The following is a 19,522-nucleotide window of genomic DNA, read 5'->3' as shown; positions in this document are numbered from 1 at the left end:
CCCTGTACTCTGGCAGTGACATTCCTTCTCTTTCCTGAGATGGGAGGGCAGCCACTATGGGGTTTAGAGTGTTCATTAACTGTTGGATTTCAGAGGTTTTTTCTCTCTCCCCTTGGGAGTCGGGACAGACTTTAGCAGTGTACTGCACCATTAGCTTATTTCCATTTTCTTTACCATCCTTATTAAGCAGTAACATAAATGCCTGGACATAATGTATTTTGCCTCATTTGCCTGACCTCTGGCAGAACAATTCTAATTGATAGAGGGTATGAAAATTTAGAGATCCAAAACTGGCCACCATTTCACAGACCCCAAAACATACATTGACCAAGCTCTGCTACAATAGACTATTTTTTTAGTCATGGGTGGATAACCAAAGTGCTTCCAATCTGACAAAATTCTCCCCAGAGGACTATTTGTAGGAATAGATGCAGTGTTGCCCATAGTGAGTACTCTAAACTTAACAAATATCAGACAAACAGAACAAATTTTCACAAACAAATGCAAATGAATCCTCAAACAAATGCAAAGCAGTTACACAAACAAGTCATATTGCTTTCTCAATGGTACCAAAACAAATGGCTACGTGAGCCCAAATAGAGGAAATAATAGTCTTCTGGCTTACAATCCACTTACAATCCAGTTTGAATGATCCTTCAAGCATGTTTGCTCCTAACCTCTGCCCTTACCCAGCAATAGAAGGATGGGCAGTCTTTGCATCAGGTAAGCTCAGGACAAACTGTACCTGGCAGGTGCTGGGAGTTTCCCAGTGACCATCTCGTTGCAAGAGGCTGGCCACTGAGGGCAGCTCCCTCCTGTCTGGCTTGCTAGATTTGTTCCTGGACAGAACAAGGTCCGGCTGCTTGCTCTCATGGTTCAATAACAAGATGCAGACAGACTGGGAAAGAAGGGAGTTCATTTCTGTAGCTGGTTACAGGGAGGAGGTTGGAGTAACTCACCAGACCAACTCAAAGTTACAAGTTTTTCCTAGTGCTTATATACATTCAGTGCACCTACAAGCCGAAAGCCAAAGTGTTTCACTCTATCTCATCTTTAACTAGGGTCCAGGGTCTGGACAATTACTTCAGAGACTTGGAAAAATTACTTAATCTAAAGTGGGTCCTGGTACACGGTGTGCAAGTATGTCTCCATTATTTTAATTAAATTCTAAGGTCTGAGAAGGCCCAGACAGTATCTTAATGGACTTGTTTTTACATTCTAGCCTCTGTACTAAGGCACCAGTTTCTCCAGTTCTTTAATGTTTAACTTATACATTCATCAGAGTGACAGTAAGGTGCTGGTACAGGCTGACGGCTCTGGTTGCTAATGGAGACCTGGCCTGGCATATTAGGACAAACACCTATTTTCCCTTCTTCCTCATCATTTTAACCATGCAAAGTTTTCTCTCATACAAAAGTAAATATTACTCTCACTTTTCATCTCTCTTTACCAATAATGCCTCCTCATACTTATAACTTCTTTTCACATCTCTCCTACTAACTAGTACCTTCCTGCCTTGTTTCTATTTCCTTCCCAATTCTGTATTTTGGGACAATCTGTAATAATCTCTGAATTAAAAAAATGCTCTTTCTAAACAAAAATATATCCTTCTATTTTTTACAATTTTTCTCAGCAAAAACACATCTTACTTTCCTTCTATACTTTGCATACAGAATTTTCCCCCTACTTCTAGTAGTTTTAATTACACATATAGTTAGAATTCTTAACTGTCAGTAACTTTAATTTTTTGTGACAACCTAGGAAATAAGCAATTTTGAACTCTATCAAACCAACATTTTTTAAATGCATATTTTACAATATTTAGAAACATGCACTTCCTCACAGAACAATTTTTTAAAAAATCTTTACTTATAGACTCAAATATTTAGCTGCTCTATACCATATAAAAACAAAATGCCAAAGTATATAAACTTTACACTTAGGCTTAATCAAAATGTTTTCGTATTTTAACTTTTTTAGAAAATGACCCAGACATTTAATGAGTATCTATTACTCAATTTCACTTTAACGTTTCATGGTACTGTGAAAGAAAAACGAATCTTGGGACCCAAAATTACTGAGCTAAAGGGAGAAGTCAAGCTGGGAACTGCTTAGGGCAAACCTGCCTTCCATTCTATTCAAAGTCATCCCTCTGCTCACTGAGATAAATGCGTACCTGTCTGCCTCCTTTGGAAAGACTAATTAGAACCTCAAAAGAATGCAACCCTTTTTCTCTTATCTACCTGTGATCTGGAAGCACCCTCCCCACTTCAAGTTGTCCCGCCTTTGCCTTTGCTTCCAGTTGTTCCACCTTTCCAGACTGAACCAATGTTCCTCTTACATATATTGATGTCTCATGTCTCCCTAAATGTATAAAACCAAGCTGTGCCCCTACGACCTTGGGCGCATGCTGTCAGGACCTCCTGAGATTGCATCCTTAACCTTGGCAAAATAAACTTTCTAAATTGACTGGGACCTGTCTCAGATATTTGGAGTTTACATTATCAAAAAAAAATTGCTTTTAAATTATGAAGAATTTATAAATGTTTATGCCACTGATACTCACCTAATATGCTGATTTTTAACAATTATGTTAGAACTCTTTTGGTAAATTTTATGAGACGTGAAACAAAACTAGCCATTATTGTTGATTAAAAAAGACTCAAACTCTGTAAAATATTTGAAGAGATTTATCCTGAGCCAAATATGAGTGAGAAATGGCCCAAAACACAGCCCCAGGAGATTCTGAGAACATGTGCCCAAGGTGATTAGGCTACAGATTGGTTTTATACATTTTAGGGAGACATAAGACATCATTCAATACATGTAAGATGTACATTGGTTCACCCAGAATTCTGGAAAGGCAGAACAACTAGAAACAGGGAGTGGGGGGCTTCCGGGTCATAGGAAGATTCAAAGATTTTCTGATTGGCAATTAGTTGAAAGAGATATTATCTAAAGAGCTGGAATCAGTAGAAAGGGTTAAGATAAGGGTTTCTGGAGACCAAGGTTTTATCATGCAAATGAAACCTCCAGGTAGCAGTCTTCAGAGCTGTAATTAGACCTAAAAAGTTGCCTGAGTCTTAATTAATTCTCTCCTGGATCAGAGGAAAGACCTGGAAAGGAAAGGGGATTCTGTACAGAATGTAGGTTTTCTTCACAAGAAACAGCTTTGCAGGGCCATTTCAAAATATGTCAAATAAATATATTTAGGGGTAAAATACTTCTTTCAGGGCTTGCTTTCTGTTATGTGATGCTATACTAGATTCAGGCTTGAATTGGGTGTCTTATTGCTATAAAAAGTCTGTTTTGTCAGTCTTAAGATCTCAGTTTTAATGTTAATGCTGGTCAGTTGTTCCTGAATTCCAAAGAGAAGAGAGTATAATGAGGCATGTCAGATCCTGAACTAGATTTTCAATTTTACTTTGAAATGCCCTTGGACTAAAGGGGGTATCTATCTGTAGCTTGGGGGGAATCTTAGAATTTTATTTTTGGTTTACATCATCTTAACCTATTTCCCTCTTAGCCATTTTCTACAGCATGTAAAAGTTAGGCAGTCACCACCTCCTAAAGTCAAATATATGTTTTGTTTTCTGATCAGAAGACACAGCTCTTTTCCAGTCTTATTTACCAAAATTTTACCCAAGTCACACGAACCAAAGCATTTGAGTTAGGTTCTTTTTTTATGGTAAAACATGTTATTTAAGCACTTACTTTTTTCTTTAAGTAAATTAATTAGAGCTCTCTCACACATTTTGGCAGAAAAGTATCACATATACATAACACATGTAGACATACAGACACTCAGGCAGAAGTGTAACCGCCCAACACAATCACCTTGCCCGCTGCAGAGACAGAGCTGATTTATTAAAACGGGAATTGCAAGGGAGAAAGAGTAATTCACACAGAGCCAGCTGTGTAGGAGACAGGAATTTTATTATTCCTCATATCAGTCTCCTTGAACATTTAGGTAACAGAGTTTTTAAAGATAATTTGGCAGGTAGGGGCTTGGGAAGTGGGGAGTGCTGATTGGTCAGGTTGGAGATGGAATCATAGGGGGTTGAAGTGAGTTTTTCTTGCCGTCTTCTGTTCTTGGGTAGGATGGCAGAACTGGTTGAGCCAGATTACTGACCTGGGTGGTGTCAGATAATCCATCCAGTGCAGGGTCTGCAAAATAGCTCAAGCACTGTTCTTAGGTTTTACAAGACTCTTGGAGCCAGAGGCTGCATTACCCCTAAACTGTAATTTCTAATCTCGTAGCCAATTTGTTAGTCCTGAGAAGGCAGACTAGTCCCCAAGACAAAAGGAGCTCTTTTCAGGAAAGGGCTATCATCAATTTTGTTTCAAACTATGAACTGAATTCCTTTCCAAAGTTAGTTCTGCCTACACCCAGGAATGAACAAGGAAAGCTTAAAGGTTAGAAGCAAGATATAGTTGGTTAGGTCTGATCTCTTTCACTGTCATAATTTCCTCAGTTATAATTCTTTCAAAGACAGTTTCAGATGCACATCTTATAGCTCCAATAAGATTCTTTGTCATTTTTCAAACAGTTTCCCTCCTTTAGACAAACATCCCGGATGAAACCATGTAGTCAAATTTACAGAACATAGATCTAAACACTATTAGTTGCAGAAAAAAGAAAGGTGTAGATAAAGGCCCAGTTAAAACAAGCCGACTAGGAAATGTACCTTAAAGAAAGGTAAGGTTTGTTGTATAAATTTTAAACCAATGTATTTTCCATTGTAAAAGTTTCTAGTGTTTTAGGTGCAGAGAGTGAAATGCCCTTATAAATGGAGATTGCCTTTATAGGTGTAAATATCTTCTACAAAGAGTTTCAAAATAGCTAGATAAATGTCAGAAAGTTGTATTTTGGAGACCATTCAGTTTAACAGTGGTCACTTTAATGTTGCTTATTTTTACATTAAATTACCAACTTCAAGGCTGAGCCCTTTAACAAGCAGGGCAAAGCATAACCAATAGAAACTTGCAGGAGCTTCCCTTGGAGGCCACTCAGTCCTGGTGTTTATCACGGAGATTATCAGAGGGTAGTAGCCTGTTTTCAGGGGCTTTCTTTGAAAACTTTGGGGTAGTCCCTTTTCCAATTTACTGGTTGTTTGCACAAATGGCAAAAATTCTTTAGAAACTGTTGTTTTATGGGTTGCTTATTGGACAAGTGGCCTAGGGCAGGCCTAAAAGTCATTCTTAGTTGTTAATTGCCATGGAGCTGAAACACTTTGGGAATGGCTTTCTTTTTTTTTTTTTTTTTTTTGAGATGGAGTCTTGCTCTTATCGCACAGGTTGGAGTACAATGGCACGATCTTGGCTCACTGCAACTTCTGCTTCCCGGGTTCAAGCAATTCTCCTGCCTCAGCCTCCTGAGTAGCTGGAATTACAGGCGCCCACCACCACGCCTGGCTAATTTTTTTTTTTTGTATTTTCAGTAGAGACGGGGTTTCGCCATGTTGGCCAGGCTGGTCTCGAACTCCCGACCTTGTGATCCGCCCGCCTCGGCCTCACAAAGTGCTGGGATTACAGGTGTGAGCCACCATGCCCGGCCGGGAATGGCTTTCAAAAAATCATTTGCAATTGGGTCTTTACTACTATTCTCAGGAGAACACTATTCTGCCTTTTTTATCCTTTTTGGAACTCCCCAGGTCTCACCAACATGTTGTATGGTTAGCAGAGGTCAGGTATTTCAGGTTGAAAAGTTACAATTAAGGCCCTCAATTCTTTAGAAAACTTTTGAAGGTTTTCTGTAAGTTTAAGAAAATTTTTAACTATGGCTTTGAACTCAGTTTTTTTCTAGGGAGGGTAAGTCACTTGGGGATTACCTCCTGAATTTTTGTGTGGTTCTATCATAAGGAGACTGTTTCACATTTCTTTTCAGGGGAAAAAATGTAATTCAGACAGAGAGTGAATAGACTGTTGTATTAGTTCATTCTCACACTGCCATAAAATTACTGAGACTGGGTAATTTATAAAGAAAGGGGTTTTAATTGACTCACAGTTCCACATGCCTGGGGACACCTCAGGAAACTTAAAATCATGGCATAAGGTGAAGGGGAAGCAAGGTGCATCTTACATGGTGGAAGAAGAGAGAGAGAGTGTGCAGGGAAAACTGCCACTTTTAAACCATCAGATCTCATGAGAACTCCCTCACTATTGCATAGATAACATCACTATTTTAGAACCTAAGATTGATCTTTTGGAGATGTTTTTAAGACTTCTGAATTCTGGCAACAGACTGACCCCAACTAGACTTGTGATTCATGACTCAACTGGTCCTGTGCACCCCGACCCCCGCCCCAACTCAGAGGCAGACTTAGCGCATGAAGACTGTTTCCCACACCCCTATGATTCCATCTCCAACCAATCAGCAGCACCCATTTCCTAGCCCCCTGCTCACCAAATTATTCATCAAAAACCCTAACTTCTGAGCCTTCGGGGAGACTGATTTAAGTAATAACTTCATCTGCCATGTGGCTGGCATAATGTTAATTAAATTCTTTTCTTACTGCAATAGCATTGTCTCAGTGAATTGGTTTTGTCTGTTCAGTGGGCAGGAAGAACCTGTTAGATGATTACAAAAAGATCAGAGGGTTCAAATGCAAAAAACAGCAGAGCTCACACCTGAGAGGCATTTGGGGCTCTCTGGGCCCCATGAGGAAGAAAAAATACCATCACCCACAACTAAGGGGATTAGTGGTGCCTTTATGTGTGTTCCTCAAGGGGTCTCAGGGCTATCAGAAGTCTTTATCAAGTCCCTTGATTGGTCATCAATTCTGTCACAAGACAAAATTACAACAAATTTAGTTTAAAAATCTTAATTGGCTTTTTTAGCAATTCTAGAATCAGGCAACACTTCATTCCATACATTTCAGAATAAGTGTTCTGATGAGTTGAGCAGAAGAAGTGACTTTATAGACAGAGAAGGGTTGAAGAAAGCAGAAACAAGTAACACATAGTTTTATTAGTCCTACTAAAGCTACTTTTCTTGTAAGGCAGGGAAGGGGAGACATAACAATGCAAAAAATTAGGTAACATCAGGTTACACTAGGCTACCTTTTTTGTGTAAGGATTAAAGTAGAGGAAATTTTATTATCATGACAATTGAAGATTTAAACTGCCCTGTTTGGGAAATTGGCTATTATCTCATTCTGACTGGTATGAGATGATACCTCATTGTGGTTTTGATTTGCATCTCTCTAATGATCACTGATGTTAAGCTTTCTTCACACGCTTGTTGGCCACATGTATGCCTTCTTCTGAAAAGTGTCTGTTCATGTTCTTTACCCACTTTTTTAATGGGAGTGTTTGGTTTTTTTCTTGTATATTTGTTTAAATTGTATATAGATGCTGGACATTAAACCTTTGTCAGATGCATACTTTGCACAATTTTTTTCCCATTCTGTGTGTTGCTTGTTTACAATGTTGATAGGTTCCCTTGCTGTTCAGAAGCTCTTTAGTTTAATTAGATCCCATTTGTCAGTTGTTGCTTTTGTTGCAATTGCTTTTGGCATCTTCATCATGATATCTTTGCCCGTGCCTATGTCCTGAATGATATTGCCTAGGTTTTCTTCTAGAGTTTTTATAGTTTTGGGTTTTATATTTTAGTCTTTAATCCATCTTGAGTTGACTTTTCGTATACGGTGTAAGGTAGGGGTCTAGTTCCAGTTTTCTACATATGGCTAACCAGTTGTCCCAGCACCATTTATTGAATAGGGAATTCTTTCCCCATTGCTTGTTTTTGTCAGGTTTGTCAACAATCAAATAGTTGTAGTTGTGTGGTCTTATTTCTGGGTTCTCTGTTCTGTTCCACTATCTATGTGTTCTTGTACCACTATCATGCTGTTTTGTTTACTATAGCCCTGTTGTATAGTTTGAAGTCAGTTTGGATGATGCTTGCAGCTTTGTTCTTTTTGCTTAGGATTGCCTTGGCTATTTTGGCTCTTTTTTGGTTCCACATGAATCTTAAAATAGTTTTTTCTAGTTCTCTGAAGAATGTCAAAGGTAGTTTAGTGGGAATAGCATTGAATCTATAAATTGCTTTGGGCAGTATGGCCATTTTAATGATATTGATTCTTCCTATCCATGAGCATGGAATGTTTTTCCATTTGTTTTTGTCACCTCGGATTTATTTGAGCAGTGTTTTGTAGTTCTCCTTTTAAAGATCTTTCACTTCCCTTGTTAGTTGTATTCCCAGGTATTTTATTCTTTTTGTGGCAATTGTAAATGGGAGTTTGTTCATGATTGGGCTCTCAGCTTGCCTGTTGTTGGTGTATAGGAATGCTAGAGATTTTTTCACATTGATTTTGTATCCTGAGACTTTGCTGAAGTTGTTTATCAGCTTAAGAAGCTTTTGGGCTGAGACAGTGGGATTTTCTCTATATAGGATGTCATCTGCAAACATCTGATTTCTTGAAAGGTCAGATAACAACTTACTTTGGGATTGGGGATATGGAACTTAAGCATGGGTGACCCCATTTTGATTTTTAATCTAGTCTGTAGGTGCCTAATGTGGGAGTTTAGTCCAAAACCATGGCCTCCTATAATTTGTATTCAATGCTTGCCAGTTGAAATTTAGATTTTCTGTAATCTTTTAAAATCTGTAAGAGTGTATATTTTTTGAATTTTCTATGTACTGGCTTTAAACACAGGATTGCCATGTTCTAAAGCCACACATCTACATGCCTCTCTCTCAAGACTTAATTATACATACCTTGGACCCATAAAGTTTTATTTTGTTCGCTATGTCTTATGGGCATTAGTCTAAATTTGTTTGATTTTTAACCTGAAGCTGTGTCATAACATCATTTTTTGTTTGTATATCACCCAGTTTTCCACTTTCTCATCTTTCTCTTTTAGTGCCTTATTATATGTAACTGGCAGCAATCAGTTTATGCTTTTAGCCATCTGCCTAGAAAATTCCCTCACCCAGTGTAAATGGTCATTCTGTTCATTTCATATCTTACACATTATGTCAAGCAACTCTTTTACCAAAACGCATTGCCTCTAAATAATTGCCTTTATCCCAGTCTTCTAAGTGAGCTTCCTTATTGCCTGCTACCTGGTTCCAAAACAAACAAACAAACAAACACAATAATTAAGTTTCTGTGATGGCACTCTCCTGCCTCTAGTATGCATTTCTGTATGAGTAATATATACTCACCATAATTTTGCCTAACAAGTCATTCCACTCTGTGGCTTATAGTAAGAAACATTTATTTTACATTCTCACATCTGTGAATTGTTTGCCATTCAGATGATTTAGGCTGGTTTAATCTGGGCTTTATCTCCAGGGCTCAGATTGGTTGAGGTCTGCTTCACATGCCCCTAATTCTTCTGAGACCCGCAGGCTATCTGGGCTAGCTGGACCAGCTTTTATCACGGTGATGGCAGAACATCAAGAGGGCAAGACTAATGCAAAAGAACATTTCAATCCTCTGCTTTCGTCATGCCTACTCATATCAGATTTGCCAAAGCAAGTCACATATCCAAGCCCAGAAGGGGTTTGAGAGAAGCTACTCAAAAGGTAGGGATCATGATAGAAGCATTTAGCAAAAAGTAATAATGCCTCGAGTATATTTAATCGATACCTAATTATTTGACTTAACAAGTTGAAAATTACTAAGATTCAATATTGGGAAAAGCTTTGTGCAGAATAATAATTCCTCATATTTTTATAGCAATTTATAATGTTCAAAGAATTTGCATAAAGTACATGTCATTTGATCCTTATAACAATTTATTAAGGTAGATGGGACACGCATAATTTTACAAATAGGTAACAGGCATGACATGACCGAAATGTGGCAAAGCCAAGACTCAAGTATTCTGAGACCCTGCATGTCTACCATAGCATGTCGCTTTTTCCATAGCCACTTCCAGAAGAGAAATGTCCTAAGAAAACAAAAATAATGAGAACATATGGGAAAGTTGCCATGGAAAAGCATGCATGCTTCTTCTTTAGTCTGTATCATCATGGACAGTTGAACTTGAAGCTGCATTTTCTTGGTAGGTTTATTCATAATGATTGGTAGAGTCCTAGAATTTCTGTTCTATTTCTTGAAGTTATCATAATTTTTTGATTCCTGTCTACCAATTTGTGCAATTAAATAGCTTTCCATTTTGGCTGCAAATAACCTTTTTAAAATTGTTTCAATAGAAAGATTTCAATATATATTGAAAACATTCTTCTAATTGTTAATTAGAAGAACAATTATTCTTCCAATAATTGTTAATAACAAGGATATACAGGTGAACATATTCAAATTTCTAGCTAATAAATCTGAATAAATGTAGGACAGGAGAACATTGTAATACAGTGTTGACAAAGGCAGAACACCACATTTCAAATGCTTCCTCTCAAAAGTTTTTTTAAATAGGAGAGATGACAAAAACAGCTCAAAAATCTATATTTTCATTATGGACCAAGCTTACATCCTATCTGTACTAATATAATTTATTTCACAAAGACATACTTTGTTTGTACATAGTGTTTGGGAGGGCAAATGTTAGTTTCCTTGTGTTGGAGAATTTACAGTTAGATTAGGAAACTCTGAGTCACATTGACCATTTTTGGCACTTGAATAGCTAGTATTTTTTTCTATTAAACACAAAGAAAAACAGAAGTCCATATTTTACTGTAAAGAAGGAAATTTTTACTCTATGTGTTGCAGTGCTTTATACTGAGCAAACATTTTTCATAAAAATAAGCATTCAATAATAAAATTATCAAAAGCAATTTCTTCAACTCACTTTTTAATCAGATAAATTCTGATTCAGAGATATCTAAGAAATAGGAAGATCAGAACTGATGTGCAAGTTAGTTGATAAGAATTCATGAGAGTTATGTATAGGCACATTTAAAAGAGAAAATATAAGCTAAATAAGAATGAGCACTACATTTCAAGTCAGGAGCAATTTTTAAAAAAATAGTATGTCATGAACACTTTAGCAAGGTGGGTAAGCCCTAGGATAGCAACACATGAATGCTGAGGAAATGTGTCCTATTTGCTTGCCACTCTTACTTGTAATGGGGTTTTCTAAGTGCATCCTAAAGGCTTCCACTAAAGAACAAACTCAAAGAAACTTAAAATTTGTGATTGCTTGAGCAGAATAAGAAAAATCACATTGTAACTTCTGAAATGGAAGGTTAAATAAATTTAAAGTGAGATCTCTGCTTTATGGCACCAGTCTGAACATGATTTGGGGGGATTAGAGATAAGTGAAGCCTAAGGCTGATTTAGATGAATGAATCTTTGGAAGCTGAGCCTGAAGAAGTCGAATGAAATACCTAAGCAATAAAACTATAAAATGGCACTTGAAGTTATTTTCTTTTCCCTCCTAACTATCAAAGACTAAGAGGAAGAAAATCTACTCAAGGTGCAAGAGATATCAGTATGCTTACACTGGAAGTACATATAAATATACTGTTTAAGCTTGCTGATCAGCTTAGTTCCAAATGTATAGGGCAATAAATTTTCTGAACACTTTGAAGGTGCTCCATGTTTTTTAGCTACAAATCTCATCATTTTCCATCAAATATACAATCTTCTTTCGTACTGTCTCAAATATTTCTGGAAACATTTTGTTGCTTAGAATAAAAAGAGTTCGGGTTTAAAAAGATTGTCTTTCTAAAATACACCCCTTTCCTCAATCCAGTCAGTCAAACATACATCTCTTTCAGGTTGATGTCATCAGAATACAGTTCTTATCAAAAAGAAATACTTATTAAATACCTATCATATACAAAACATTGTACTGTCGATTGCAGGCAATATAAAATACAATCAATGATTACTAATAACTGATCATTTACTATATATCAGGAGAAATACCAAATGCATTATCTATAATATTTCAATTAATGTAAGAAGAGAACTATTTGTCAGGTATATTATGCTTCTTATTTCATACTCAGGTTAAGAAATCTAAAATCACACCTTTGTGAAAAGACTGAGCCAAGATTAGAATCTAAGCTTTCAAGGTCACAGTCAGCCCTCTTAAATTCTCTTAAATTTTGGTTGATATTAATAACTAGTGAGGCCGGTAGAGGAATAAGACAAAGCCCCAAAGCACAGATGCCAAGTACAAAATACAGGTAGATTTCTCAACAAATCCGACTTCCAAATAAGGTCACATTATCAAATATCCAAAATACATTGGACAAGTGCTGACAGGCCTGTTTAGCAGCAAATCTAGCCTTTAGTAAGGGTCAGAGTCAAAATAAAAACGAAGAGACTAATCTCTAAACTTAATGTTTTACTTGGGAAGAAAGAATTGCATGGTAGGGCATACATGCAGACCAGGTGGTCTTTGGTATGTCTCAATAACAAAGAGAAGGTTAAAGGTTTTATTAAAAGGAGAAATGTTACGTATTGCTCTTTGAGAAAGTTCTTTGACACTAGTAAGGGTTTGGGGAGTTGGTAAGCTCCAATTGGTGAGTTACAGTGGTAGGCGAAATTAGTCCCAGAGTTGCAGCAAGTTATCTCAGAAGCTATAGAAAACAACTGGTTTTAGGTCACAACAAGCAGTTTTACCAGTTAGGCTTGCAAAGAGTTACTTGGAGCAATGTTTTGTACCCTGAATGCCTTTTCCCTTCAACTCTGTTTTAGTTGGTTATGACAAGAATGACCCAATTCTTATGATCAACTTTCACATGTGGTGCCTCTTTTCACATATTTCAAAGAATCCCCAAGTTCGAGTACCAATACCCAGTGGGCAATCACCCACAGCTTTCAGGCACCTTTTTTGACTTGCCTAAAGCATACTTGTGTATGAGGCTAGACTGTGCATCAACTGACTCCTTGAGGATTCCGACTCGTAGGTTCCACCTGTCCATGCAGCTGCATGGATGCCTGTCTTGGCAATTATAGTTTCTGATCATACCATTGAAATCCTGGCCACAACAGAAAGATGAGGTCCTGAACAAGCCACCCACACCACACATACCCCTATTCCACTCATGTGCACTATTTGTTACTAGAGGATATCTTTGCTAGTTTTCTATAACTTAAGTGATTTGACAAGTTACAATAGAACATTCTTAGTTATGCACAATCAGTAGGGCCCAACAGCAAAACTCACCCAGCCCCAATTGATACAGTTCTTTAGTCTTAAAAATTATTTTGAATTACACAGCTTCAGGCCTTTTTTCTGGAGTTGACATGAGGCAAAATGGTATCTGGTCAGGAAAGGCATTCAGCAAGATTTTCCCAGTTGGCCTTCACACCAAAAATAGCTCAGATACTCAGCCCCAAATCTTGGAGTACATTTTTCTTAAGAATGACGGCTATTCCTTTCTACAATCGGAGTTTAAAGGGTATTACCCTAACTTATAAGACAAATTTAAATATCTTTACCTCTCATTTGTGGAAGAAGAGCTATGATCCTAATTTAGTGGTTTTAGTTGAGTGTGCCCAGCTCACACCTCAGATAGAGTAAATCAGAATTTTTGAAGTAGGAGCCAGGCATCAAGATTTTTAAAGAAATCCAGATGATATAATTCTATAGAAAAATTTGGGAACCATTCTCCTTGTCCTTACCTTAAAAAAAAAAAAAATTTCTCCTTCTGTCGCCCAGGCTGGAGTGCAGTGGTGTGATTATAACTCACTGCTACCTGGAACTCCTGGGCTCAAGTGGTTCTCCCACCTCAGCCTTCTGAGTAACTAGGACTACAGGCATGCAGTACCATGCCTGGCTAATTCTTTAAAACTCTTTTTTGTAGAGATTACATCTTGCTATTTTGTCCAGGCTGGTCTGGAACTCCTGGGCTCAAGTGATCCTCCTGCCTCAGCCTCCCAAATTGCTGGGATTACAGGCAAGAACCACTGCACAATCTATGCCTATGTAAATGTGTGGGTGCAATACTGATCATCTTTACTTATATCATTTAGGCTAAAATGTCTGTCTTTATCAATCTATATGTCATGTGAAGGATGGCACTTAATTTCAACTATCAACAACATGAAAGTTTCAAGTTTTATGAGAATATCTTGTTAAAATCTTAAAGAACTATAAACATTCCAAGAAGAAAGACATTCTAACCTATTTATGGATCACAAAACATTTCATGAAGAAGGTAACAATTGAGTAGATATTTGAACATGGCTAGAATGTCCATTTTGATTCACCCAGGTGTTATGTATAAAGTTTTATTTGCCTTTTATTTATATCCTAGTATTTATGCTTATATTTTATTTCCAATTCTGTATCCTGAGAAATAGTGGAGGAGACTCTAACAGAAACGCAGTAGTATCTCATTTTCAGAAAGCTAAAAGCTCATTAGAAGAAAAATGGAATTACACACACACACACTCACACACTTCTCAGCAAGCAAGCATAAAGGAATGTCTGTTTTGGGTGATCCTCTGGGAGCAGGTAGCCTCAACAAACAAGGGACAGAAGAATTTTCTCCCAGAGAAGCAGCTGTAGCAAGAGCTAAATCAACACAGCTGAGCTTTTACTTAAAACAGAAAAGAGAAAATTCACTAGACCTATGGAAAGATTCTACTGGTTAGATAGGGGAAACCTTATGAAATTTTTAGAGTAAATATCTCTGTCTAAAGGCACAAGACCTATTGTGTTGTATTCACAATATACGGGTCATTGCCTCCTAGTACTTAAGAAGCAGTCAATAAATATTTGTCAAATTGAATGGGATTATTGATACAGATTTGTAGCAAGAGATAAAGAGAGGGAGGGATGGAGGGAGGTGAGAACATAGAAAAATTCTAGATAAGAATGTGTTTTTTGAAATTTCATTTACTTCCCCTAGACAGTCAGTGCAAGGCTGTTATTTTTATCACTCAATCCACAGTCCCTAGGATATTGTCTAAAACATGAAAAGGTACAACCTAACTCTTCTTGAATAAATGTGGTCTTAGTCTGTTTTCTGCTGCTATAACAGAATAACTACAACAGACTGTGCAGTTTATGAAGAAAAGAGGTTTATTTGGCTTATGGTTCTGAAGCCTGGGAAGTTTCAAGACTGAGGGGTTGCATCTGGTATGGATCTTCTTGCCACATTATCCCTCAGTGGATGGTGGAAGACGGAAGGGCAAGTAAGAACACAAGACACAGAGCCGGGATTCCTGCAAGAACTAACCCACTTCTGTTATAATGGCATTAATCCATCCATCATGAGCTAATCACCTCTTAAAGGCTCCACCTCTCAATATTATCACAATGGCAATTAAATTTCAACATGAGTTTTAGAGGGGACATTCAAACCATAGCAAATACCTAAATAAGAATCAAGAAATTTCATGAAATGAGCATTCATTAATCCCAAGAAAAGAACATTTGTAGGTCAAGAATAATTTTATGAATGTGAAACATTATAAAAATTTTTAAATATGGTGGAGGCAGTGAAGATAATTGAACACCATGAGGTCCTCAGTTGTATTCTACTGGCAGTTCACGATACACTCAGGCACCCATAGATCATATAATTAAATCAAGAGCATGTGACCTGTGTGATACCTAATTTTTGGAACTTATTAAGGTACATTTTTATGGCCATGTATATGCTCAATATTGGTAAGTATTTCGTGGACATGTGAAAAGTATGCTGAAAATTTTTCTTTTAATTCCACTGCAGTTTGAAAAAACTCTAAGTTGCTACCATAGCTTAATGAGGCCTATATACGTATATGATCTCCTGTGTATTTTACAGGTTGGGTTCTGAGGCAAAGTGTAGTGTGCAGTATGTTTATTAAGGAATGCCCTTGTTATTATTACCTGTAGAAAGGAGCAGAAAAACTCAGAATTGAGCAGAAGGAGAAATGCAAGTCTTATCCAGGCCTGACAGCTCAGCTAATCTTATGGGGTGCTCTGGAAAGTACATCACCTATCAGAGTTGTCTAGCACTGAGCCAAAATGTCTGGGCCTTCATAACCCTACCTTGATCTGTCATAAGAAGTGGGCTACCTTGAGAAGGGTGTGCATTGGGGGAAAACAGCTCTGCAGCTCAAGGAGACCCCTGAAGGTGCTGAGAACTAAAGGGGCTGAGAACTAAAGGTGATCTTCACCCTGACTCCTTGCTTTCTCCACACACTGTGCATTCCATTCTAATTTGTACCTAAGGGGCCTTGTTACTCTATTTATCACCTTTAACAGGTGATACAATTTTATCACCTGTTTATTTGTAGGTCTTACAGAAAACTTTAAATTTTTGAAAATATTTTAAAATTTATTTTCTGTTTCTTCAACTTGAATGTAAGCTTACAAGGTCATGGAACTTGTCAGTTAACTGAATTATTCCCTTACCTCAGAGTATATACTATATACTATTATATACAATACCATTAGTGTAAATATACTGTTCTTTATTTGTATTGAAATAATAAATCTTCAGCTGACTTGCTTATTGCATTCATATCTTTTATATCTTTGCTTACATTTTGTACACTTGACAGATCAAATTTTAAAAGGAGTATAATGAAGGTTACAACCATTACAGAGACTTTAACTTTTCTTTTTATTTCTCGGAGAATTCTTTCTTGTGTTTTTCACAATTATGTCTTTTGTCGCATAAAATTTTATGACTGCTATGTATAATTTGCACAGCATCTTTTTTTATGATACCAAAATACTGTTTTTGTCATATTTGATGCATTTGGCCTTCAATGGCATTATTTCTGATATTGAAATTCCTAATTCTTTGTTTTTTGATACACAGTGATGGTTTTCTTTCTCAATCATAACATGTCTGAGAATTTCTCTTTTTTGTTCCCAGGACAATGTAAATAATTATATAATTTTATTTACTCTCAAATCAGTATATATCTTTATTATTATCATGTATGTGTTAGTGTATATCTATTGAATACTTCAGGGATTAAAATAATAGAAAGGCCTCTGAACTTGCAAGTAACCTACTTGTTATCTGAAAGTTTATAAGGTTTTCTCTCCAATAAGGACCTATGGAATACTTTCAACTGGAAAGCTTAATATTTTTTCAGTTCAGAGACCTTTCTATTATTTGAATCCTAACTATTTTAAAAAGAGTCTTGAATCGTCAACGTAACCCCTCTCCCACCACTTGGTAGACACAGCATGGTATGGAGAGCATTTTTGTGTACTGGGAGAGAGAGAGTACAGCAATTTTGAGACATTTAACTCAGTGATGTCCTGTTATAGCAGAAAGGAAAATGAGACCAAACTCAGCAGATGCCTGCCAATGGAGGGAGCATTTAAACCAGCTCTGGCCTTAGGGGAATTACTGATCTCAAAAAGTTTCCACAAACTTTACCACCGTGGGCTAAACTGCTCTGTGGCTCTAAATAAATGTGAAAAGCAGCCTAGGCCACCAGGACTGCTACTTTCAGGAAAGTTTTAGTGCTGATCTGGGCCCAGAATAGACTAGGGGGGTCATGTGACCCACTGGGCCAACAGACGACAGCTTTGGCAGCTAAGGGAGTGCTGGCATCACCCCTCCAATAACCCCAGGATGAACAGCTCATGGCTCCAAAAAAGATCCCTTCCTTCTGCTTGAGGAGAGAAGAGGAATGAATAAACAGGACTTTCTCTTGCACCTTGGATACGAGCTCAGCTGCAGTAAGATAGAGTAGTGGTTGGAAGCATAAGGCCTTCTTTCTAGGCCGCAGCTCCTGGATGACATTTCTAGACATGCTTCAGGCCAGAAAGGAGCCTGCTGCCTGGGAAAGAATGACCTAGTCCTGGTAGGATTCATTACCTGCTAACTGAAGAGTCTGAGTGCCTTGAATAACCAGCAGTGATACCCGGGAACTACGTTGAGGGCCTTGGGTGATAATTTGAGATTTGCTGGCTTCAGGAGAGACTCGACACATTCTCAACTGTGGTGGCTATGAAGTCAGACTCTCTGCTTGAGAAAAGTAGAGGGAAAAGTAAAGGGCGCTTGGTCTTGGACTTGATCTGTGACCAGATCAGCCACAGGGAGCTAGAGCACCACATGGGCTCTTGGGGTCACCAGTTCCAGAACTTGGCTCTTGGACAGCATTTCTGGATTTGCCCTGAGCCAGAGGGGAGCACACTGCCTTGAAGGCTGAGTCTCTGGTCAGGATGCATTCATGACAAACTGACATAAGAGACCTTGGGTCTTCAGGAAACATCAGCAGTAGTCTGGCAGAATTCCTCATGGGCTTGTGGTGGCAGTGGCCACAAGGTGAGGCTCCTCTGCCTTTGAAAAGGGGATGGAAGGGTGGAAACAACTCCATTTTGTGGTCTCAGTGCCAGCTTAGCTGCAGTATAATAGAATACCAGGTACATTTCTAAGGTTATTTACTCTAGTCCCTGTCTCCCAGAGAGCACCTCTTGAACTCCCTGGAAACTGGGAGAACTTGCTGCCCTGGAGGAAAAGACAGAGGCCTGGCTGACTTTGCCACACACTGATTGTACAGCTCCAAGGACTTGAGCAAACATAGGCAGTAGCCAGAGAGTGGTCAACAGCAGGCCTTGGGTGAGACACAGTGCTGTGCTGGCTTTGGGTCTGACCCAGCACAGTCATAGTCATGGTGGCCACAGAGGTGCTTGTGTTACTCCATTCCCAGCTTTAGGTGGCTCAGAACAGAGAGAGAAAGACTCTATTTGTTTGGGAGAAAGTAAGGGAAGAGAACACGAGTCTCTGCCTGGCAATGGAGAAAAATCGCCTGGATCTCGTCAAAGACCAACAAGGTGGTACACCTCTACGAATCTCCAAGAACCATCTGCAAGAAACATTACTGTGAGAAAAATAATAGCATACAGATATATTTTTTCTCACAGGTTTCAGAAAAGGTTTTATTTCCATAGGATGCTTGTTGTTTCATTTCTTCTTCTTCTTTTTTTTTTTTTACTTTTATTGTCATTTAAGGAGCTGAAAGTATCTGCATATCAAATGTAAATTTCAGGAAAATTAATATACACAGAAGTTATTTTAACTAAAAATATGCAGCATCCACTTATTAAGAATGGAAACTAAATATTTGGTGTTTTATTTTTTTCCACTTCTTGACTTTCCAAACTCATGGAGAATAATTCTGCTACCAGAATCCTTCCAAATACCCTGACATTGGCAGTTTGTGTATGAAAAACTACACTTCCCAGAATGTTGTTGGCTATCACCAATCCACTTTCACAATCTGGCTTCCTGAACTACAAACTACAAGTAGCATTTGTCAGAGAAATATCTACATGGGCTTATTTTCACTGGAGCCAAGGAAAGACCAGGGAGAGAGTCGCCTATGTAGCTCCCTACCATCTTCTTTTACAACCAGTGTAATTGCTTCACAGTTCTTGATGCTAGTGAAAATTTTTCGTGGATTCTTACACCAAATTAACCACCTACCTCTGTTCTTGTTTGTTCTCTATATTCTTGCAAGTATTTTAGTCACAAGTCGTGAACATGGAATTTAGGGTCTGCTAGACATGGTCTAGTTGAATACATTTCAGTATTTCACAATAATTGAAACAATACACATCCCAAAGTGATTTTATATATAGAGACAAAGGCAACCTTCATTTTAATTGATAGAAAAATACATTATCCAGAAACAGA

At 37.9% G+C, this 19,522-nt stretch overlaps 1 long non-coding RNA gene across 2 annotated transcripts in view; it reads right to left on the bottom strand.

The window, feature by feature from the left end:
- Positions 1 to 19,522, bottom strand: part of LOC134729832 (uncharacterized) — a 577,505-nt gene that overhangs the window by 392,480 nt on the left and 165,503 nt on the right. The window lies entirely within an intron of this gene.

This window comes from Pan paniscus, chromosome X (genome assembly GCF_029289425.2).
Source record: "Pan paniscus chromosome X, NHGRI_mPanPan1-v2.0_pri, whole genome shotgun sequence".
NCBI lineage: Eukaryota > Metazoa > Chordata > Mammalia > Primates > Hominidae > Pan > Pan paniscus.
Note: the sequence above shows the minus strand (reverse complement) of the source record. Positions and strands in the feature narration are given on the sequence as shown.